Here is a 24,869-nt window from a genome sequence, read left to right on the forward strand (position 1 = left end):
GGAGGCTTGGCGGTTGGTGGGAGGGGCTTAGAGGCAGTAGGGGCAGATTTAGAGGGTCCTTTGACGATGAGAAGAGAGGAGATATCCAACATGGTTGGAACTGCTCGGTGCTCCTGCATCGTCTTGGCAACGCAATTGTCATCATCAGATGGGGGAGGGGCGGCGCACGGGGAGCTTTTCCTCCGAGAGGAAGAGGAGGAGGAGAGGAGCTGGGGGCCGGCGGGGAGGGGGAGAGGAGGGTTGTTAGGGGGAGGTCTAGAGGAAGAGGAGGGAAGGATGACCGTCTTGGAGGTGTTTCTGCTGCTGCTGGCTTGGCTCCAGGCTGAGGTAGCTCCGCCCGTTTGTCTGGGAGGGCGGATCTTAGAGACCAGGGCGGGAAGTCTTCTTCTTGGAAGGAGGAGTGCTTCCTGGGTTGGGCGGAGTAGGCGGGGGTCATGGGGGTCATAACCATGGCAGCAGATAGACTGGGGAAGTCATCCTCCTTCAGAGGGACCTGGGCCGGAGTCTTCAGGGCTGGGGGAGGCTTTACACTGTAACACACAATATATATACCTATAACATACATCACTACAGAGAGACCTGGGGGGGGCTTTACACTGTAACACACAATATATATACCTATAACATACATCACTACAGAGAGACCTGGGGGGCTTTACACTGTAACACACAATATATATACCTATAACATACATCACTACAGAGAGACCTGGGGGGGCTTTACACTGTAACACACAATATATATACCTATAACATACATCACTACAGAGAGACCTGGGGGGGCTTTACACTGTAACACACAATATATATACCTATAACATACATCACTACAGAGAGACCAGGGAGAGGCTTTACACTGTAACACACAATATATATACCTATAACATACATCACTACAGAGAGACCTGGGGGGGAGGGTTTACACTGTAACACACAATATATATACCTATAACATACATCACTACAGAGAGACCTGGGGGGGGGAGGGTTTACACTGTAACACACAATATATATACCTATAACATACATCACTACAGAGAGACCTGGGGGGGGCTTTACACTGTAACAAACAATATATATACCTATAACATACATCACTACAGAGAGACCTGGGGGGGGGGGGTTTACACTGTAACACACAATATATATACCTATAACATACATCACTACAGAGAGACCTGGGGGGAGGGTTTACACTGTAACACACAATATATATACCTATAACATACATCACTACAGAGAGACCTGGGGGGGGGGTTTACACTGTAACACACAATATATATACACCTATAACATACATCACTACAGAGAGACCTGGGGGGGGAGGGTTTACACTGTAACACACAATATATATACCTATAACATACATCACTACAGAGAGACCTGGGGGGAGGGTTTACACTGTAACACACAATATATATACCTATAACATACATCACTACAGAGAGACCTGGGGGGGGGGGGCTTTACACTGTACACTGTAACACACAATATATATACCTATAACATACATCACTACAGAGAGACCTGGGGGGGGGGGAGGGTTTACACTGTAACACACAATATATATACCTATAACATACATCACTACAGAGAGACCTGGGGGGGGGGTTTACACTGTAACACACAATAATGTATATACCTATAACATACATCACTACAGAGAGACCTGGGGGGGGGGAGGGTTTACACTGTAACACACAATATATATACCTATAACATACATCACTACAGAGAGACCTGGGGGGGAGGGTTTACACTGTAACACACAATATATATACCTATAACATACATCACTACAGAGAGACCTGGGGGGGGGCTTTACACTGTAACACACAATATATATACCTATAACATACATCACTACAGAGAGACCTGGGGGGAGGGTTTACACTGTAACACACATTAATGTATATACCTATAACATACATCACTACAGAGAGACCTGGGGGGGGTTTACACTGTAACACACAATATATATACATAACTATAACATACATCACTACAGAGAGACCTACATTTACATTTAACACATATTACCTATAACATACATCTTATCCAGAGCGAGGGTTTACAAATTGTATACCTATATACCTATAACATACATCACTACAGAGAGACCTGGGGGGGGGCTTTACACTGTAACACACAATATATATACCTATAACATACATCACTACAGAGAGACCTGGGGGGGGGTTTACACTGTAACACACAATATATATACCTATAACATACATCACTACAGAGAGACCTGGGGGGGCTTTACACTGTAACACACAATATATATACCTATAACATACATCACTACAGAGAGACCTGGGGGGGGGCTTTACACTGTAACACACAATATATATACCTATAACATACATCACTACAGAGAGACCTGGGGGGGGGGGAGGGTTTACACTGTAACACACATTAATGTATATACCTATAACATACATCACTACAGAGAGACCTGGGGGGGAGGGTTTACACTGTAACACACAATATATATACCTATAACATACATCACTACAGAGAGACCTGGGGGGGAGGGTTTACACTGTAACACACAATATATATACCTATAACATACATCACTACAGAGAGACCTGGGGGGGGGCTTTACACTGTAACACACATTAATGTATATACCTATAACATACATCACTACAGAGAGACCTGGGGGAGGGTTTACACTGTAACACACATTAATGTATATACCTATAACATACAATACCAGTAAAAAGTTTGGACACACCTACTCATTCAAGGGTTTTTCTTTATGTTTACTATTTAATAAGTGAAGACATCAAAACTATGAAATAACATAGTGTTAAATCAAAACATATTGTATATTTTAGATTCTTCAACAGTAGCCACCCTTTGCCTCGATGACAGCACAGTCTTGGCATTCTCTCAACCAGCTTCATGAGGAATGCTTTTCCAACAGTCTTGCTTTTCCTTCACTCTGCGGTCCAACTCATCCCAAACCATCTCAATTGGGATGAGGTCAGGTGATTGCGGAGGCCAGGTCATCTGATGCAGCACTTCATCACTCTCCGTCGTCAAATTGCCCTTACCCAGCCTGGAGGTGTGTTGAGTCATTGTCCTGTTGAAGAAAAGATAGTCCCACTAAGCGCAAACCAGATGGGATGGTGTATCACTTCAGAATGCTGTGGTAGCATGGTTAAGTGTGCCTTGAATGTTTTTTTAAACACCTCCTCCTCCATGCTTCACAGTGGGAACCACACATGTGGAGTTCATCCGTTCACCTACTCTGCGTCTCACAAAGACACGGCAGTTGGAACCAGAAATCTCAAATTTGGACTCATCAGACCAAAGGACAGATTTCCACCAGTCTAAATGTCCATTGCTCGTGTTTCTTGGTCCAAGCAAGTCTCTTCTTCTTATTGGTGTCCTTTAGTAGTGGTTTCTCTGCAGCAATTTGGCCATGAAGGCCTGATTCACACAATCTCCTCTGAACAGTTGATGTTGAGAGGTGTCCGTTACTTGAACTCTGTGAAACATTTATTTGGGCTGCAATTTCTGAAGCTGGTAACTATAATTAAGTTATCCTCTGTAGCAGAGGGAACTCTGGGTCTTCCTTTCCTGTGGTGGTCCTCATGAGAGCCAGTTTCATCATGATGGTTTTTGCGACTGCATTGAAGAAACATTCGTGGAAGAATCTTTACATTTTCCGTATTGACTGACCTTCGTCTTAAAGTAATGATGGACTGTCATTTCTCTTTGCTTATTTGAGTTGTTCTTAACATAATGTGGACTTGGTCTTTTACCAAAGAGGGTCTTCTGTTTCCCACCCCTACTGTGTCACAACACAACTGATTGGCCCAAACGCATTAAGGAAAGAAACTTCACAAATTAACTTTTAACAAGGCACACCTGTTAATTGAAAAGCATTCCAGGTGACTACGTTAAGAAGCTGGTTGAGAGAATGCCAAGAGTGTGCAAAGCTGTCATCAAGGCATCTTTGAAGAATCTCAAATAGAAAATAATTTTGATTTTGTTTAAACACTTTTTTGGTTACTACATGATTCCATATGTGTTATTTCATAGTTTTGACATCTTCATTATTGTTCTACAATGTAGACAATAGTACAAATAAAGACAACCCCTGGAATGAGTAGGTGTCCCAACTGTTGACTGGTACTATACATCACAACAAAGAGACCTGGGCCGGGGACAGGAGGGCCGGGGACAGGAGGGCCGGGAGGGGGGACAGGAGGGCCGGGGACAGGAGGGCCGGGGGGGTTTTACAGTGTAATATACATAAATGATAACACAGCTGGTATACACCTTCACCTCGGGGTGTGTGTCTGTGTGTGTGTGTGTACCTCAGTGTGGGTGCTGCAGCCCCCAGGAGGGCTGGGAAGTCGTCTCCTGTCAGAGGGTTACTCTTCATGGTCCTCACTGGGGGAGCTTCTGCTAGAGGTTTGACTGGAACACTCCTGTGTCTCTCCTCAGTCTCCATCCGCTCGGGCCTCTCCATCCGCTCGGGCCTCTCCATCCGCTCGGGCCTCTCCATCCGCTCGGGCCTCTCCATCCGCTCGGGCCTCTCCATCCGCTCGGGCCTCTCCATCCGCTCGGGCCTCTCCATCCGCTCGGGCCTCTCCATCCGCTCGGGCCTCTCCATCCGCTCGGGCCTCTCCATCCGCCGGGCCTCTCCATCCGCTCGGGCCTCTCCATCCGCTCGGGCCTCTCCATCCGCTCGGGCCTCTCCATCCGCTCGGGCCTCTCCATCCGCTCGGGCCTCTCCATCCGCTCGGGCCTCTCCATCCGCTCGGGCCTCTCCATCCGCTCGGGCCTCTCCATCCGCTCGGGCCTCTCCATCCGCTCGGGCCTCTCCATCCGCTCGGGCCTCTCCATCCGCTCGGGCCTCTCCATCCGCTCGGGCCTCTCCATCCGCTCGGGCCTCTCCATCCGCTCCTCTTTGCGGTGTTTGGGCGCTGCGCTCCTGTCCTGGGAGTCTCGTCCTCCGTCCTCCCGTCTCCTCTGCTGCATCAAAGAGGCTCTGACTGCTACTGCCAACTCCCTGTCCTCCTCCTCACTACCAAAACACAGCACTGTTATAGTCTATCAGAGTCATAATACACAGAAGACACTGGTGAAACACGCAAACGGTTCCAATCGTTTATCCACAATTCATGATGTTTGATTGTGTCTGCGGGTGAGAGGTGGGTAGCCTACTTCAAGTAACGTAAACTCATGTAAACTCGTACATCGCCTTGGTCCGCCCTTATTTTAGCGCCCCCAAAACGTAATACTTCCAGATCAACTGTAATGTCAATACCATTGTAAAGCACAATTTCTCCCCTTTCCAACAGAATCAATTAAATGACCTAAACGCTGCCCGTTTCTGCATAATTCAAGCAATGAGCCTCGTCGGGTCTTTTTAAAAATGGCGGGTGGGGAAGCGAAACTAATGCGCGATAGTGAGAAGGAGAGATGTTGTCGTCGTGTGGGAAAATGGCTTTTTTCACTTGATCTGTCCAACTTATCACCTCTAAAATGTAAATAAAACTCTATAAAGAGTTTATATAATGTGTCATTACATGACCTCACCGCTGCCCGTTTCTGCATGATTCAAAATGTCATTACATACATATTTGAAGGTTTGTGTCGAATTTGAATCGGGTTATTAGAGCGGTTCTAAAGTGATCTTAGAAGTAAACAGCGGCTTTGAGAATGATGATCGCATGCAATGATGACGAAACAAATGACGAGGATGATAGAAGTGGAGAGAGATTGTAAGACAGAAATAGTTGCTTTATTCTGTACGTTACGACAGGACACGTCGAGATGTAACGGAGGGTCAGTTTTCTCAACTTTCCTCCAATACTATAGATCCATTAGCATGTCGATCAACGCTGAATAAAAACCTAGTTCACACCCCGATTTTGACGTCAACACAGTCGCTACAGTCCCATTAGTTTTCTTTGTAGCCTCGTTTGAACGTTGTGGTTATGCACATTTGTACGGAATGGGGCGAGTTTACGTTACTTGGGGGCATGATATAAAATGCTAACCTCCCCTGTTATTGTAATGGTGAGAGGTTAGCATGTCTTGGGGGTATGCTATAAAATGCTAACCTCCCCTGTTATTGTAATGGTGAGAGGTTAGCATGTCTTGGGGGTATGCTATAAAATGCTAACCTCCCCTGTTATTGTAATGGTGAGAGGTTAGCATGTCTTGGAGGTATACTAACCTCCCCTGTTATTGTAATGGTGGGAGGTTGGCATGTCCTGGGGGTATGATATAAAATGCTAACCTCCCCTGTTATTGTAATGGTGAGAGGATAGCATGTCTTGGGGGTATGATATAAAATGTGGTCCTGTGTAGCTCAGTTGGTAGAGCATGGCGCTTGTAACGCCAGGGTAGTGGGTTCGATCCCCGGGACCACCCATACGTAGAATGTATGCACACATGACTGTAAGTCGCTTTGGATAAAAGCGTCTGCTAAATGGCATATATTATTATGTATTATTATTATTATTATTATAAATGCTAACCTCCCCTGTTATTGTAATGGTGAGAGGTTAGCATGTCTTGGAGGTATGATATAAAATGCTAACCTCCCCTGTTATTGTAATGGTGAGAGGTTAGCATGTCTTGGGGGTATGATATAAAATGCTAACCTCCCCTGTTATTGTAATGGTGAGAGTTTAGCATGTCTTGGGGGTATGATATAAAATGCTAACCTCCCCTGTTATTGTAATGGTGAGAGTTTAGCATGTCTTGGGGGTATGATATAAAATGCTAACCTCCCCTGTTATTGTAATGGTGAGAGGTTAGCATGTCCTGGGGGTATGATATGAAATGCTAACCTCCCCTGTTATTGTAATGGTGAGAGGTTAGCATGTCTTGGAGGTATGATATAAAATGCTAACCTCCCCTGTTATTGTAATGGTGAGAGGTTAGCATGTCTTGGAGGTATGATATAAAATGCTAACCTCCCCTGTTATTGTAATGGTGAGAGGTTAGCATGTCTTGGAGGTATGATATAAAATGCTAACCTCCCCTGTTATTGTAATGGTGAGAGGTTAGCATGTCTTGGGGGTATGATATCAAATGCTAACCTCCCTGTTATTGTAATGGTGAGAGGTTAGCATGTCTTGGAGGTATGATATAAAATGCTAACCTCCCTGTTATTGTAATGGTGAGAGGTTAGCATGTCTTGGAGGTATGATATAAAATGCTAACCTCCCTGTTATTGTAATGGTGAGAGGTTAGCATGTCTTGGAGGTATGTTATAAAATGCTAACCTCCCTGTTATTGTAATGGTGAGAGGTTAGCATGTCTTGGGGTATGATATAAAATGCTAACCTCCCTGTTATTGTAATGGTGAGAGGTTAGCATGTCTTGGAGGTATGATATAAAATGCTAACCTCCCTGTTATTGTAATGGTGAGAGGTTAGCATGTCTTGGAGGTATGATATAAAATGCTAACCTCCCTGTTATTGTAATGGTGAGAGGTTAGCATGTCTTGGAGGTATGATATAAAATGCTAACCTCCCTGTTATTGTAATGGTGAGAGGTTAACATGTCTTGGAGGTATGTTATAAAATGCTAACCTCCCCTGTTATTGTAATGGTGAGAGGTTAGCATGTCTTGGAGATATGATATAAAATGCTAACCTCCCCTGTTATTGTAATGGTGAGAGGTTAGCATGTCTTGGAGGTATGATATAAAATGCTAACCTCCCCTGTTATTGTAATGGTGAGAGGTTAACATGTCTTGGAGGTATGTTATAAAATGCTAACCTCCCTGTTATTGTAATGGTGAGAGGTTAGCATGTCTTGGGGGTATGATATAAAATGCTAACCTCCCCTGTTATTGTAATGGTGAGAGGTTAGCATGTCTTGGAGGTATGATATAAAATGCTAACCTCCCTGTTATTGTAATGGTGAGAGGTTAGCATGTCTTGGGGGTATGATATAAAATGCTAACCTCCCCTGTTATTGTAATGGTGAGAGTTTAGCATGTCTTGGGGTATGATATAAAATGCTAACCTCCCCTGTTATTGTAATGGTGAGAGGTTAGCATGTCCTGGGGTATGATATAAAATGCTAACCTCCCCTGTTATTGTAATGGTGAGAGGTTAGCATGTCTTGGAGGTATGATATAAAATGCTAACCTCCCCTGTTATTGTAATGGTGAGAGGTTAGCATGTCTTGGAGGTATGATATAAAATGCTAACCTCCCCTGTTATTGTAATGGTGAGAGGTTAACATGTCTTGGAGGTATGTTATAAAATGCTAACCTCCCCTGTTATTGTAATGGTGAGAGGTTAGCATGTCTTGGAGGTATGATATAAAATGCTAACCTCCCCTGTTATTGTAATGGTGAGAGGTTAGCATGTCTTGAGAGTGATCAGCTAACTTTAGCCACCGCTAGCTAGAAATCAGTAAGAGTAATGGGTGCAACCCAGCAATGTTTTGGAAAAATGAACTGAAATCAACTGGTTTGAAGTTACTTAAAGTTGATTAGTGTGATGTGTCACAGATGTCATGGTGGTCTCATAGTGATGATGTCATACTGACCGGTTGTATCTCCAGCTACCTCTGGTGTTCGGTTGGTTCCCTTGGCTCCTTCCTCTTCCCCCCGACCCGACCTCGCCTCCTCATAGTCCTCTCCAGACACCATGCCTCCTTGAAGGAACACACAGTGTGTTGTTACCAAGCAGGCCTGAAATCCAGTTTGTTCAGACAGAAAAGCACCCAGTCTCACCATCGTTGCGTCGGGTCTGGCGAGGGGCATAGCTGAACTGCAGGTCTATGTGTCGGTTCTGTCGTGCTTCGGCTCGGTTCTTGCTGTGTGCCGAGGCCTTGTGGGCCTTGTAGTCGATCTGGCTCCTGAAGGCGTGGGTGAACTGCTCCGTAGCACAGCGCCCCTCCTCACACAGGTAGTGGGCCTCCCGGAAGTGTTCGCTCAGGTACTGGTAGTCACTGTGGAGAGAAGGGGGGCACCAACATGCTTAGGACAGATACAGGGGGGGTTCTGAGATTTGTACCATTTTCTACTTGGTAGAATAATAGTGAAGACATCAAAATGATGAAATAACACATTTGGAATCATGTAGTAACCAAAACAGTGTTACATTTTTAAAAACTCAGCAAAAAAGAAGCTTCCCTTTTTCAGGACCCTGTCTTTCAAAGATAAATTGTTAAAAACCCAAATAACTTCACAGATCTTCATCGTAAAGGGTTTAAACACTGTTTCCAATGCTTGTTCAATGAACCATAAACAATTAATGAACATGCACCTGTGGAACGGTCGTTAAGACACTAACAGCCATGAGGACTCCAGATGTGGCCAGGGCAATAAATGTCCGTACTGTGAGACGCCTAAGACAGCGCTACAGGGAGACAGGACGGACAGCTGATCGTCCTCAGTGGCAGACCACGTGTAACAACACCTGCACAGGATCAGTACATCCTAACATCACACCAGCGGGACAGGTACAGTACAGCAACAACTGCCCGAGTTACACCAGGAACGCACAATCCCTCCATCAGTGCTCAGACTGCTCGCGAAAAGCTAAGAGAGAGGCTGGACTGAGGGCTTGTAGGCCTGTTGTAAGGCAGGTCCTCACCAGACATCACCGACAACAACGTTGCCTATGGGCACAAACCCACCGTCGCTGGACCAGACATCACCGACAAAAACGTTGCCTATGGGCACAAACCCACCGACCAGACAGGACTGGCAAAAGTGTTCATTCAAAAGTCCTCATCACTGACGAGTCGAGGTTTGTCTCACCAGGGGTGATGGTCGGATTTGCGTTTATTGTCGAAGGAATGAGCGTTACACCGAGGCCTGTACTCTGGAGCGGGATCGAGGTGGAGGGTCCGTCATGGTCTGGGGCGGAGTGTCACAGCATCATCGGAATGAGCTTGTCGTCATTGCAGGCAATCTCAACGCTGTGTGTTATCGAGAAGACATCCTCCTCCCTCATGTGGTACCCTTCCTGCAGGCTCACCCTGACATGACCCTCCAGCATGACAATGCCACCAGCCATACAGCTCGTTCTGTGCATGATTTCCTGCAAGACAGGAATGTCAGTGTCCTGCCATCGAAGAGCCTGGATCTCAATCCCATTGAGCACGTCTGGGACCTCTTGGATCAGAGGGTGAGGGCTAGGGCCATTCCCCACGGAAATGTCTGGGACCTCTTGGATCAGAGGGTGAGGGCTAGGGCCATTCCCCACGGAAATGTCTGGGACCTCTTGGATCAGAGGGTGAGGGCTAGGGCCATTCCCCACGGAAATGTCTGGGACCTCTTGGATCAGAGGGTGAGGGCTAGGGCCATTCCCCACGGAAATGTCTGGGACCTCTTGGATCAGAGGGTGAGGGCTAGGGCCATTCCCCACGGAAATGTCTGGGACCTCTTGGATCAGAGGGTGAGGGCTAGGGCCATTCCCCACGGAAATGTCTGGGACCTCTTGGATCAGAGGGTGAGGGCTAGGGCCATTCCCCACGGAAATGGAGTGCTTGGTGGAAAAGTGGGGTAACACCTCAAAGCAAGAACTGACAAATCTGGTGCGGTCCATGAGGAGGAGATGCACTGCAGTACTTAATACAGCTGGTGGCCACACCAGATACTGACTGTTACTTTTGATTAGGACCCCCCCCCTTTGTTCAGGGACACATTATTCCATTTCTGCTAGTCACATGTCTGTGGAACTTGTTCAGTTTATGTCTCAGTTGTTGAATCTTGTTATGTTCATACAAATATTTACACGTAATGTTTGCTGAAAATAAATGCAGTTGACAGTGAGAGGAAGTTTATTTATTTTACAGAGTTTATATTTGAGATTCTTCAAAGTAGCCACCCTTTGCCTTGATGACAGCTTTGCACACTCTTGGCATTCTCTCAACCAGCTTCATGAGGAATGCTTTTCCAACAGTCTTGAAGGAGGTCCCACATATGCTGAGCACTTGTTGGCTGCTTTTCCTTCACTCTGCGATCCGACTCATCCCAAACCATCTCAATTTGGTTGAGGTCAGGGGATTGTGGAGACCAGGTCATCTGATGCAGCACTTCATCACTCTCCTTCTTGGTCAAATAGCACTTACACAGCCTGGAGGTGTGCTGCGTCATTGTCCTGTTGAAAAATCAATGAGCGCAAACTAAGATGGGATGGTGTATCGCTGCAGAATGCTGTGGTAGCCATGCTTGTTAAGAGTGCCTTGAATTCAAAATAAATCCCTCAGTGTCACAAGCAAAGCACCCCCACCCCATCACACCTCCTCCTCCATGCTTCACGGTGGGAACCACACCCCATCACACCTCCTCCTCCATGCTTCACGGTGGGAACCACACCCCATCACACCTCCTCCTCCATGCTTCACGGTGGGAACCACACCCCATCACACCTCCTCCATGCTTCACGGTGGGAACCACACATGCGGAGATCTTCCGTTCATTGCTCGTGTTTCTTCACCTAAGCAAGTCTCTTCTTATTGGTGTCCTTTAGTAGTGGTTTCTCTGCAGCAATTTGACCATGAAGGCCTGATTCACACAGTCTCCTCTGAAAAGTTGATGTTGAGATGTGTGTTACTTGAATTCTGTGAAGCATTTATTTGGGCTGCAATTTCTGAAGCTGGTAACTATAATTAAGTTATCCTCTGCAGCAGAGGTAACTCTGGGTCTTCCTGCAGCAGAGGTAACTCTGGATCTTCCATTCCTGTAGCAGTCCTCATGAGAGCCAGTTTCATCATAGCGCTTGACGGTTTTTGCGACTGCACTTGAAGAAATGTTCAGAGTTCTTGGCATTTTCCAGATTGACTGACCTTCATGTCTTAAAGTAATGATGGACTGTTGTATTGACTGACCTTCATGTCTTAAAGTAATGATGGACTGACCTTCATGTCTTAAAGTAATGATGGACTGTTGTATTGACTGACCTTCATGTCTTAAAGTAATGATGGACTGACCTTCGTGTCTTAAAGTAATGATAGACTGTTGTATTGACTGACCTTCATGTCATAAAGTAATGATGGACTGACCTTCATGTCTTAAAGTAATGATGGACTGACCTTCATGTCTTAAAGTAATGATGGACTGACCTTCATGTCTTAAAGTAATGATGGACTGACCTTCATGTCTTAAAGTAATGATGGACTGACCTTCATGTCTTAAAGTAATGATGGACTGACCTTCATGTCTTAAAGTAATGATGGACTGACCTTCATGTCTTAAAGTAATGATGAACTGACCTTCATGTCTTAAAGTAATGATAGACTGACCTTCATGTCTTAAAGTAATGATAGACTGACCTTCATGTCTTAAAGTAATGATAGACTGACCTTCATGTCTTAAAGTAATGATAGACTGACCTTCATGTCTTAAAGTAATGATGGACTGACCTTCATGTCTTAAAGTAATGATGGACTGACCTTCATGTCTTAAAGTAATGATGGACTGACCTTCATGTCTTAAAGTAATGATGGACTGTTGTATTGACGGTCGTTTCTCTTTGCTTATTTGAGCTCTTCTTGCCATAATATGGACTTTGTCTTTTACCAAATAGGGCCGTGTTCTGTTCACCAAATAGGGCCGTGTTCTGTACACCAAATAGGGCCGTGTTCTGTACACCAAATAGGGCCGTGTTCTGTACACCAAATAGGGCCGTGTTCTGTACACCAAATAGGGCCGTGTTCTGTTCACCAAATAGGGCCGTGTTCTGTACACCAAATAGGGCCGTGTTCTGTACACCAAATAGGGCCGTGTTCTGTACACCAAATAGGGCCGTGTTCTGTACACCAAATAGGGCCGTGTTCTGTTCACCAAATAGGGCCGTGTTCTGTTCACCAAATAGGGCCGTGTTCTGTTCACCAAATAGGGCCGTGTTCTGTACACCAAATAGGGCCGTGTTCTGTTCACCAAATAGGGCCGTGTTCTGTTCACCAAATAGGGCCGTGTTCTGTTCACCAAATAGGGCCGTGTTCTGTACACCAAATAGGGCCGTGTTCTGTACACCAAATAGGGCCGTGTTCTGTACACCAAATAGGGCCGTGTTCTGTACACCAAATAGGGCCGTGTTCTGTACACCAAATAGGGCCGTGTTCTGTTCACCAAATAGGGCCGTGTTCTGTACACCAAATAGGGCTGTGTTCTGTACACCAAATAGGGCCGTGTTCTGTTCACCAAATAGTAAAAAATAAAGAAAAACCCTGGAATGAGTAGGTGTGTCCAAACATGTGACTGGTTGTGTGTGTGTGTGTGTGTGTGTGTGTGTGTGTGTGTGTGTGTGTGTGTGTGTGTGTGTGTGTGTGTGTGTGTGTGTGTGTGTGTGTGTGTGTGTGTGTGTGTGTGTGTGTGTGTGTGTGTGTGTGTGCGTGTCTGTGCGTGTGTGTGCGTGTGTGCGTGTGTGCGTGTGTGCGTGTGTGCGTGTGTGCGTGTGTGCGTGTGTGCGTGTGTGCGTGTGTGCGTGTGTGTGCGTGTCTGTGCGTGTCTGTGTGTGTGTGTGCGTGTGTGTGTCTGTGTGTGCGTGTGCGTGTGCGTGTGTGCGTGTCTGCGTGTCTGCGTGTCTGCGTGTGTGCGTGTGTGCGTGTCTGCGTGTGTGCGTGTGTGCGTGTGTGCGTGTCTGCGTGTCTGCGTGTCTGCGTGCGTGTGTGCGTGTCTGCGTGTCTGCGTGCGTGTGTGCGTGTCTGCGTGCGTGCGTGTCTGTGCGTGTCTGTGCGTGTCTGTGCGTGTCTGTGCGTGTCTGTGCGTGTCTGTGCGTGTCTGTGCGTGTCTGTGCGTGTCTGTGCGTGTCTGTGCGTGTCTGTGCGTGTCTGTGCGTGTCTGTGCGTGTCTGTGCGTGTCTGTGTGTGTCTGTGCGTGTCTGTGCGTGTCTGTGTGTGTGCGTGTCTGTGTGTGTGCGTGTCTGTGTGTGTGCGTGTCTGTGTGTGTGCGTGTCTGTGTGTGTGCGTGTCTGTGTGTGTGCGTGTCTGTGTGTGTGCGTGTCTGTGTGTGTGCGTGTCTGTGTGTGTGCGTGTCTGTGTGTGTGCGTGTCTGTGTGTGTGCGTGTCTGTGTGTGTGCGTGTCTGTGTGTGTGCGTGTCTGTGTGTGTGCGTGTCTGTGTGTGTGCGTGTCTGTGTGTGTGCGTGTCTGTGTGTGTGCGTGTCTGTGCGTCTGTGCGTGCGTCTGTGCGTGCGTCTGTGCGTGCGTCTGTGTGTGCGTCTGTGCGTGCGTCTGTGCGTGCGTCTGTGCGTGCGTCTGTGCGTCTGTGCGTCTGTGCGTCTGTGCGTCTGTGCGTCTGTGCGTCTGTGCGTCTGTGCGTCTGTGCGTCTGTGCGTCTGTGCGTGTGTGCGTGTGTGCGTGTGTGTGCGTGTGTGTGTATGCATGCGGACCTGTAGTACTCCTGGGCTCCGTCAGCATCACAGAAGTGACAGAAGTAATGATCTCTACGGAGGTGTTTCAGCAGCTCGTCGTTGTCAAGGTAACGGTCATCACAGAACTTGCAGAGCGGGTGTCCGCGGTGAGACGTGTCATCTGGGTCACCATGGGTACGGTGACGTGCCAGATCCTTCCGGTTATACCACTTCCTCTCATGGGAGAAGATCTGGTGGGAACAGGTTACATACATGTTAGACAGACAGGTATAACAGGCAGACAGACAGGTATAACAGGCAGACAGACAGGTATAACAGGCAGACAGACAGGTATAACAGGCAGACAGACAGGTAACCTACCTGCAGGTGTTTGGTACAGAGTTTGCAACAGAAGAGTTCGTGCTGTTTCCTCATGTGCTGCTCCAACTCCTCAAACTTCGAGAAGACTTTAGACTCTGGACACACAGGACACTCAGACTGCAGCAGTGTCCTACAGGCAGAGACAGAGAGAGACATGAGGAAGAGAGACAGAGACAGATAGTAGATAGAGAGGGCCAGGGTGAGGACAGGAGAAGAAGAGCGGTCCAGGAGAGGAAGAGCAGTCCAGGGGGAAGAGGAGAGAGGGCCAGGGGGAAGAGGAGAGGGGGATAGGAGAGAGGGCCAGGAGGAAGAGGGGAGAGGGATAGGAGAGAGGAGGAGAGAGGGATAGAAGGGCCAGGGGGAAGAGGAGAGGGGGATAGGAGAGAGGGCCAGGAGGAAGAGGGGAGAGGGATAGGAGAGAAGGCCAGGGGGAAGAGGAGAGAGGGATAGGAGAGAGGGCCAGGAGGAAGAGGGGAGAGGGATAGGAGGGCCAGGGGGAAGAGGAGAGGGGGATAGTAGAGAGGGCCAGGAGGAAGAGGGGAGAGGGATAGGAGAGAGGGCCAGGGGTAAGAGGAGAGAGGGATAGGAGAGAGGGCCAGGGGGAAGAGGAGAGAGGGATAGGAGAGAGGGCCAGGGGGAAGAGGAGAGGGATAGGAGAGAGGGCCAGGAGGAAGAGGAGAGAGGGATAGGAGAGAGGGCCAGGGGGAAGAGGAGAGAGCTATAGGAGGAAGAGGAGAGAGGGATAGGAGAGAGGGCCAGGAGGAAGAGGAGAGAGGGATAGGAGAGAGGGCCAGGGGGAAGAGGAGAGAGCTATAGGAGGAAGAGGAGAGAGGGATAGGAGAAAGAGGAGAGAGGGATAGGAGAGAGGGCCAGGAGGAAGAGGAGAGAGGGATAGGAGGAAGAGAAGAGAGGGATAGGAGAGAGGGATAGGAGGAAGAGGAGAGAGGGCCAGGGGGAAGAGGAGAGAGGGATAGGAGAGAGGGCCAGGGGGAAGAGGAGAGAGGGATAGGAGAGAGGGCCAGGAGGAAGAGGAGAGAGGGATAGGAGAGAGGGCCAGGGGGAAGAGGAGAGAGCTATAGGAGGAAGAGGAGAGAGGGATAGGAGAGAGGGCCAGGAGGAAGAGGAGAGAGGGATAGGAGAGAGGGCCAGGGGGAAGAGGAGAGAGCTATAGGAGGAAGAAGAGAGAGGGATAGGAGAAAGAGGAGAGAGGGATAGGAGGGCCAGGGGGAAGAGGAGAGAGGGATAGGAGAGAGGGCCAGGAGGAAGAGGAGAGAGGGATAGGAGGAAGAGGAGAGAGGGATAGGAGAGAGGGATAGGAGGAAGAGGAGAGAGGGCCAGGGGGAAGAGGAGAGAGGGATAGGAGAGAGGGCCAGGAGGAAGAGGAGAGAGGGATAGGAGAGAGGGCCAGGGGGAAGAGGAGAGAGGGATAGGAGAGAGGGCCAGGGGGAAGAGGAGAGAGGGCCAGGGGGAAGAGGAGAGAGGGATAGGAGAGAGGGCCAGGGGGAAGAGGAGAGAGGGATAGGAGAGAGGGATAGGAGGAAGAGGAGAGAGGGCCAGGAGGAAGAGGAGAGAGGGATAGGAGAGAGGGCCAGGGGGAAGAGGAGAGAGGGATAGGAGAGAGGGCCAGGGGGAAGAGGAGAGAGGGATAGGAGAGAGGGCCAGGGGGAAGAGGAGAGAGGGATAGGGAGAGAGGGCCAGGAGGACGAGGGGAGAGGGATAGGAGAGAGGGCCAGGAGGAAGACAGGAGAGGAAGAGAGGGCCAGGAGGACGAGGGGAGAGGGATAGGAGGAGGAAAGCAGTGTACCTGAACTGAGCGTATATCTTGGAGTCTGTAAAGTAGATGTCATGTTTCCTTTCCACCTGCAGCGTCTGGAGGGGCTGAGAGGAGAACGCCACCAACTTCTGCACAAACAGCACCTAGACACAAACACCCTGTCAATGGGAATCAGCCTTTACCTGACCTGTCAACTGGTAGCTGCACAAACAGCACCTAGACACAAACAGCACCTAGACACAAACAGCACCTAGACACAAACAGCACCTAGACACAAACAGCACCTAGACACAAACACCCTGTCAATGGGAATCAGCCTTTACCTGACCTGTCCACTGGTAGCTGCACAAACAGCACCTAGACACAAACAGCACCTAGACACAAACAGCACCTAGACACAAACAGCACCTAGACACAAACAGCACCTAGACACAAACAGCACCTAGACACAAACAGCACCTAGACACAAACAGCACCTAGACACAAACAGCACCTAGACACAAACAGCACCTAGACACAAACAGCACCTAGACACAAACAGCACCTAGACACAAACAGCACCTAGACACAAACAGCACCTAGACACAAACAAACACCCTGTCAATGGGAATCAGCCTTTACCTGACCTGTCAACTGGTAGCTGCACAAACAGTACCTAGACACAAACAGCACCTAGACACAAACAGCACCTAGACACAAACAGCACCTAGACACAAACAGCACCTAGACACAAACAGCACCTAGACACAAACAGCACCTAGACACAAACACCCTGTCAATGGGAATCAGCCTTTACCTGACCTGTCAACTGGTAGCTGCACAAACAGTACCTAGACACAAACAGCACCTAGACACAAACAGCACCTAGACACAAACAGCACCTAGACACAAACAGCACCTAGACACAAACAGCACCTAGACACAAACAGCACCTAGACACAAACAGCACCTAGACACAAACAGCACCTAGACACAAACAGCACCTAGACACAAACAGCACCTAGACACAAACAGCACCTAGACACAAACACCCTGTCAATGGGAATCAGCCTTTACCTATAATAATAATAATAATAATAATATATGCCATTTAGCAGACGCTTTTATCCAAAGCGACTTACAGTCTGACCTGTCAACTGGTAGCTGGGGTCAAGCCCTTGGGGTTTTACTTGTTATACCAACCAACATTACAGTGACAATCAAAGTACAGCTGTTAAATGAAGCTAACCCTACCCTAGGGTACTAGCTCACAAACTAACAGAGACAGGGATTAGCCAGCTAGTTAAAGTGAGTAGTGAAATCAGTCTGTAGTCCCACTACTGAACAGACCAGAGTAGTGTTTATAATGAGATGGAGAATCTGTCTCAGAGACCATACTTATTTTGGGAGACTGCAAAAATCAGGATAAATAAATTGTTTCAGGTGTTTAGTTACTTTTTCCTCAACTAGTTTCTCTAATTTTATAGCAAGCTAGCTTGTGTAATGGATGTGAAACAGCTAGCTTAGTTAGCGGTGTGCGCTAAATAGCGTTTCAATCGGTTACGTCACTTGCTCTGAGACCTTGAAGTAGTAGTTCCCCTTGCTCTGCAAGGGCCGCGGCTTTTGTGGAGCGATGGGTAACGATGCTTCGAGGGTGACTGTTGTTGATGTGTGCAGAAGGTCCCTGGTTCGCGCCCGGGTACGGGCAAGGGGACGGTTTAAAATTATACTGTTACATTGATGCTGTTGACCCGGATTACTGGTTGCTGCGGAAAGAGGAGGAAGGTCAAAAGGGGGGTGAGTGTAACGGATGTGAAACGGGTATGGGCATAGGTTGAAGATACCACTGTAGCTAGCTGAATGCTAGGCTACGTTGAAGATACCACTGTAGCTAGCTGAATGCTAGGCTAGGTTGAAGATACCACTGTAGCTAGTGGAGTGGAATCCCAACATCCCTTGTGGTTCAAGGCTCAGTTGCGAGAGACACCACATTTGACATTTTTCCTAACTCTGAGTGTTCTTCAGTCCTGCCAGAGTGCCCTGAAGAACAGGAAGTTGTCCTGCCAGAGTGCCCTGAAGAACAGGAAGTTGTCCTGCCAGAGTGCCCTGAAGAACAGGAAGTTGTCCTGCCAGAGTGCCCTGAAGAACAGGAAGTTGTCCTGCCAGAGTGCCCTGAAGAACAGGAAGTTGTCCTGCCAGAGTGCCCTGAAGACCAGGAAGTTGCCAGAGTGTACCACAGAAGATGAAAATATGTGTTTTGGGGGGGTTATGGGATAGCTAGCAACTTGTAAACAATGAACTGTTAAAACAGTTATACTTTGACTGTTGCCTCCAGTTTCAATCTGATTTACCTTCAATCTAATGCTGATCACCTGTTGTCTATGCCAAAAAAAAATACAGTTTTATATCTTTATGTTTGAAGCCTGAAATGTGGCAAAAGGTCGCAAAGTTCAAGGGGGCCGAATACTTTCGCAAGGCACTGTATATAGTGGATGAAGGGGAGTCAATTTCAATTTCACTGAAAGAATAAACGTTTTGTTTTCCAATTGATATGGTCAAATCTGGAAACTATTAATGACCTAAGGCTCGTATCTGTGTGGTTATTATATTATAATTAAGTCTATGATTTGATATTTTATAGAGCAGTGGTAGGTCTATGAAAGTCTATGATTTGATATTTTATAGAGCAGTGGTAGGTCTATGAAAGTCTATGATTTGATATTTTATAGAGCAGTGGTAGGTCTATGAAAGTCTATGATTTGATAGAGCAGTCTGACTGAGGGGTGGTAGGCAGCAGTAGGCAGCAGCAGGCTCGTAATTAAGTCTATGATTTGATAGAGCAGTCTGACTGAGGGGTGGTAGGCAGCAGTAGGCAGCAGCAGGCTCGTAATTAAGTCTATGATTTGATAGAGCAGTCTGACTGAGGGGTGGTAGGCAGCAGCAGGCTCGTAATTAAGTCTATGATTTGATAGAGCAGTCTGACTGAGGGGTGGTAGGCAGCAGTAGGCAGCAGCAGGCTATAATTAAGTCTATGATTTGATAGAGCAGTCTGACTGAGGGGTGGTAGGCAGCAGTAGGCAGCAGCAGGCTATAATTAAGTCTATGATTTGATAGAGCAGTCTGACTGAGGGGTGGTAGGCAGCAGTAGGCAGCAGCAGGCTCGTCAGCATTCATTCAGACAGCACTTTACTGCGTTTGTCAGCAGCTCTTCGCAATGCTTGAATACAGCGATGTTTATGACTTCTAGCCTGTCAACTCCCGAGATTAGACTGGCAATACTATAGTACCTATAAGACCATCCAATACTATAGTACCTATAAGACCATCCAATACTATAGTACCTATAGATTAGGTTGGCAATACTATAGTACCTATAAGACCATCCAATACTATAGTGCCTATAAGACCATCCAATACTATAGTACCTATAAGACCATCCAATACTATAGTACCTATAAGACCATCCAATACTATAGTACCTATAAGACCATCCAATAGATTAGGTTGGCAATACTATAGTACCTATAAGACCATCCAATAGATTAGGTTGGCAATACTATAGTACCTATAAGACCATCCAATAGATTAGGTTGGCAATACTATAGTGCCTATAAGACCATCCAATACTATAGTGCCTATAAGACCATCCAATACTATAGTGCCTATAAGACCATCCAATACTATAGTGCCAATAAGACCATCCAATAGATTAGGTTGGCAATACTATAGTGCCTATAAGACCATCCAATACTATAGTGCCTATAAGACCATCCAATACTATAGTGCCTATAAGACCATCCAATAGATTAGGTTGGCAATACTATAGTGCCTATAAGACCATCCAATACTATAGTGCCAATAAGACCATCCAATAGATTAGGTTGGCAATACTATAGTGCCTATAAGACCATCCAATACTATAGTGCCTATAAGACCATCCAATACTATAGTGCCTATAAGACCATCCAATACTATAGTACCTATAAGACCATCCAATACTATAGTGCCAATAAGACCATCCAATACTATAGTACCTATAAGACCATCCAATACTATAGTGCCTATAAGACCATCCAATACTATAGTGCCTATAAGACCATCCAATACTATAGTGCCTATAAGACCATCCAATACTATAGTGCCTATAAGACCATCCAATAGATTAGGTTGGCAATACTATAGTGCCTATAAGACCATCCAATACTATAGTGCCTATAAGACCATCCAATACTATAGTACCTATAAGACCATCCAATAGATTAGGTTGGCAATACTATAGTGCCTATAAGACCATCCAATAGATTAGGTTGGCAATACTATAGTGCCTATAAGACCATCCAATAGATTAGGTTGGCAATACTATAGTACCTATAAGACCATCCAATAGATTAGGCTGGCAATACTATAGTACCAATAGATTAGGCTGGCAATACTATAGTGCCTATAAGACCATCCAATAGATTAGGCTGGCAATACTATAGTACCAATAGATTAGGCTGTCAATACTATAGTACCAATAGATTAGGCTGGCAATACTATAGTGCCTATAAGACCATCCAATACTATAGTACCTATAAGACCATCCAATAGATTAGGTTGGCAATACTATAGTGCCTATAAGACCATCCAATAGATTAGGTTGGCAATACTATAGTGCCTATAAGACCATCCAATAGATTAGGTTGGCAATACTATAGTACCTATAAGACCATCCAATAGATTAGGCTGGCAATACTATAGTACCTATAAGACCATCCAATAGATTAGGCTGGCAATACTATAGTACCAATAGATTAGGCTGTCAATACTATAGTACCAATAGATTAGGCTGGCAATACTATAGTGCCTATAAGACCATCCAATACTATAGTGCCTATAAGACCATCCAATACTATAGTGCCTATAAGACCATCCAATAGATTAGGTTGGCAATACTATAGTACCTATAAGACCATCCAATACTATAGTACCTATAAGACCATCCAATAGATTAGGTTGGCAATACTATAGTGCCTATAAGACCATCCAATACTATAGTGCCTATAAGACCATCCAATACTATAGTGCCTATAAGACCATCCAATACTATAGTACCTATAAGACCATCCAATAGATTAGGCTGGCAATACTATAGTACCAATAGATTAGGCTGGCAATACTATAGTGCCTATAAGACCATCCAATAGATTAGGTTGGCAATACTATAGTGCCTATAAGAACATCCAATAGATTAGGCTGTCAATACTATAGTACCTATAAGACCATCCAATAGATTAGGCTGGCAATACTATAGTACCTATAAGACCATCCAATAGATTAGGCTGGCAATACTATAGTGCCTATAAGACCATCCAATAGATTAGGCTGTCAATACTATAGTACCAATAGATTAGGCTGGCAATACTATAGTGCCTATAAGAACATCCAATAGATTAGGCTGTCAATACTATAGTACCAATAGATTAGGCTGTCAATACTATAGTACCTATAAGACCATCCAATAGATTAGGCTGGCAATACTATAGTGCCTATAAGACCATCCAATAGATTAGGCTGTCAATACTATAGTGCCTATAAGAACATCCAATAGCCAAAGGTATATGAAATACAAATGGTATAGAGAGAAATAGTCATTTCATTCTTATAATAACTACAACCCAAAACTTAAAACAACCTAAAACTCAGCCTAAGATCACCATGCGTAATGCCAAGCGTCAGCCGGAGTGGTGTAAAGCTTGTCGCCATTGGACTGTTATAGTGGAAACTGTTATAGCAGCAAAGGGGGGGGGGGGGCAACTCCATATTAAAGACTATGATTTTTGAATGAGATGTTGGATGAACAGGTGTCCACATACTTTTGGTCATGTAGTGTCCTTCACAATGTAAACAGGGCATAATGCCTGCATCATGCCACAGAACTAGGAAACTTGGAAATGACCAAGTTGCTAAACGAGACAAACATAGAATCACATGGCTGATCAGTCTTTCTGAACACTGATCACCTCAGAACAAAGTCCACTACGAATACAAAGATCTCAATGTCTTTGCAATTGATGTGAAGTATAAAAAGCTATAAAAAAAATAAAAAAAATTAGATGAATGCATTCAAATTTAAACATTAGGCTATAGGCTCATTTCAAGTATATTGAAATTACATTTCACGTTCAATTAATTGACTTCTATTTTCCTTTCCTACTTGTACTTTTCACAAAATCTGTAATTTGTCAAAAATATATCATGTGTAGCCTAACATGCGAGCAATGACGTGCCAAATCTGTGATTTAGTGCATTTTTATTGAGAAAGCATTAGGCCTAATATCTGTCTAGGAGCCGATCCGTCGTCTGCATTGTGAAATAATGACCATGTTAATAAGGTCATATTTGAATGGAGAAAACTTCTCCTAAGAGCAGTGATCTCTTTCTTCCGATCCATCAGACCGCTGTCTCTCTACGTGGTGTTTTGGGGAAACGCATGTAACATCATCGGCCGTTGTAGGAAAGATGGATAGGATAGTTAAAACAACCAAAATGCCATCGCTGTCGGGAAACCGGGCCCTGGTCAATATAATGGATCCTCTGTGGCTAAGTCCATGGTACGGGGAGGGGAGACAGTCCCGTCCCCGGTAGTAAATTAAAAACCATTACATAACCACCACCCTTCATGAAGCCTGACAGCTCTCTCTCATAAGACAACCGTACATGGCCTCATAGCATCGATTACATACTTATTAGTTACCTACATAAATACAACAACTATTTACCTGGTGACAATAACACCAAAATATGTGTTATAACTCACCTCTTTGTTCTATTTGTGACAACACTCAAGCTTAACGTTAGTCATTACGTTTCTTAGGTCATTTAACTGTGTGTGTGTGGAGGGGTTAGCTCGTGCCTGCCTATTACCACTTACAAACTACAAATATATGGTTGACTTTTTGACGAATAACTATCTAAGTAAGTAAATAAAACCCCTCCGACCCAACTGAAGGAGTTGGATAAGAGCCCGTGAGAGATGATTAGAAACGTAGCTGAGCAGATATACCACGGCCTACAGTGTTCCCAGCGCATCCCCGCTGTAGAGTAGTCGGCCCGGTAGTCGGTGTTACCTTGTCGAGCTGCTCCCGGCACACGGCGCAGTACTTCTGGTCGCACAGCACCCTCATTTTGGTTGAGCAGCGGTAACACACCGGGTGGTCGCATTTCCCCAGGGCGAAGATGTCGAGCTCCTGACAACACAGAACACAGTTCCGCTCGTAGTTGTTAGATGTTGATTCCATGGTGGCTATTTGGGTTTTTTGTTTTTGTTAAAGGAGTTAAAACCCGGAGTTATATTTGGTTTTCCGGTCTGAATCGCAGACGTCAGGAAGTAGCTGGGTGGTTTAACAGCGGCTGTTAGTTCAATAGAAGGAGGTATCGTCTGTTTGTGTAATGACACGGAAGTCCTAAAGCCACTCGCCAATAGAGATTTACTGGTGTATAAACCATACGGATAGACTGTGGGAGCTGTGCTTCTCCTATCCCCTCGCCAATAGAGATTTACTGGTGTATAAACCATACGCATAGACTGTTCAATGGTAGCTGTGCTTCTCCTATCCCCTCGCCAATAGAGATTTACTGGTGTATAAACCATACGCATAGACTGTTCAATGGTAGCTGTGCTTCTCCTATCCCCTCGCCAATAGAGATTTACTGGTGTATAAACCATAAGGATAGACTGTGGTAGCTGTGCTTCTCCTATCCCTCTACGATGCAGAGATTTACTGGTGTATAAACCATAAGGATAGACTGTGGTAGCTGTGCTTCTCCTATCCCCTCGCCAATGCAGAGATTTACTGGTGTATAAAGGGTAGGTAACTGTAGCTCAGTTGGTAGAGCATGGTGCTTGTAACGCCAGGGTAGTGGGTTCGATCCCCGGGACCACCCATACGTAGAATGTATGCACACATGACTGTAAGTCGCTTTGGATAAAAGCGTCTGCTAAATGGCATATAATATATATTATTATTATTATAAGGATAGACTGTTCAATGGTAGCTGTGCTTCTCCTATCCCCTCGCCAATAGAGATTTACTGGTGTATAAACCATACGGATAGACTGTGGTAGCTGTGCTTCTCCTATCCCCTCGCCAATAGAGATTTACTGGTGTATAAACCATAAGGATAGACTGTGGTAGCTGTGCTCCTATCCCCTCGCCAATGCAGAGATTTACTGGTGTATAAACCATAAGGATAGACTGTGGTAGCTGTGCTTCTCCTATCCCTCTACGATGCAGAGATTTACTGGTGTATAAACCATACGGATAGACTGTGGTAGCTGTGCTTCTCCTATCCCTCTACGATGCAGAGATTTACTGGTGTATAAAGGGTAGGTAACTGTAGCTCAGTTGGTAGAGCATGGCGCTTGTAACGCCAGGGTAGTGAGTTCGATC

The 24,869-nt window shown here is 46.0% G+C and overlaps 1 pseudogene; it reads right to left on the bottom strand.

The window, feature by feature from the left end:
- The window catches only part of LOC124021235, a 39,928-nt pseudogene extending 16,211 nt beyond the window's left edge, over positions 1-23,717 (bottom strand).
- Positions 23,718-24,869: the final 1,152 nt, after the last annotated feature.

The sequence above is a fragment of the Oncorhynchus gorbuscha genome, unplaced genomic scaffold (assembly GCF_021184085.1).
Source record: "Oncorhynchus gorbuscha isolate QuinsamMale2020 ecotype Even-year unplaced genomic scaffold, OgorEven_v1.0 Un_scaffold_1095, whole genome shotgun sequence".
NCBI lineage: Eukaryota > Metazoa > Chordata > Actinopteri > Salmoniformes > Salmonidae > Oncorhynchus > Oncorhynchus gorbuscha.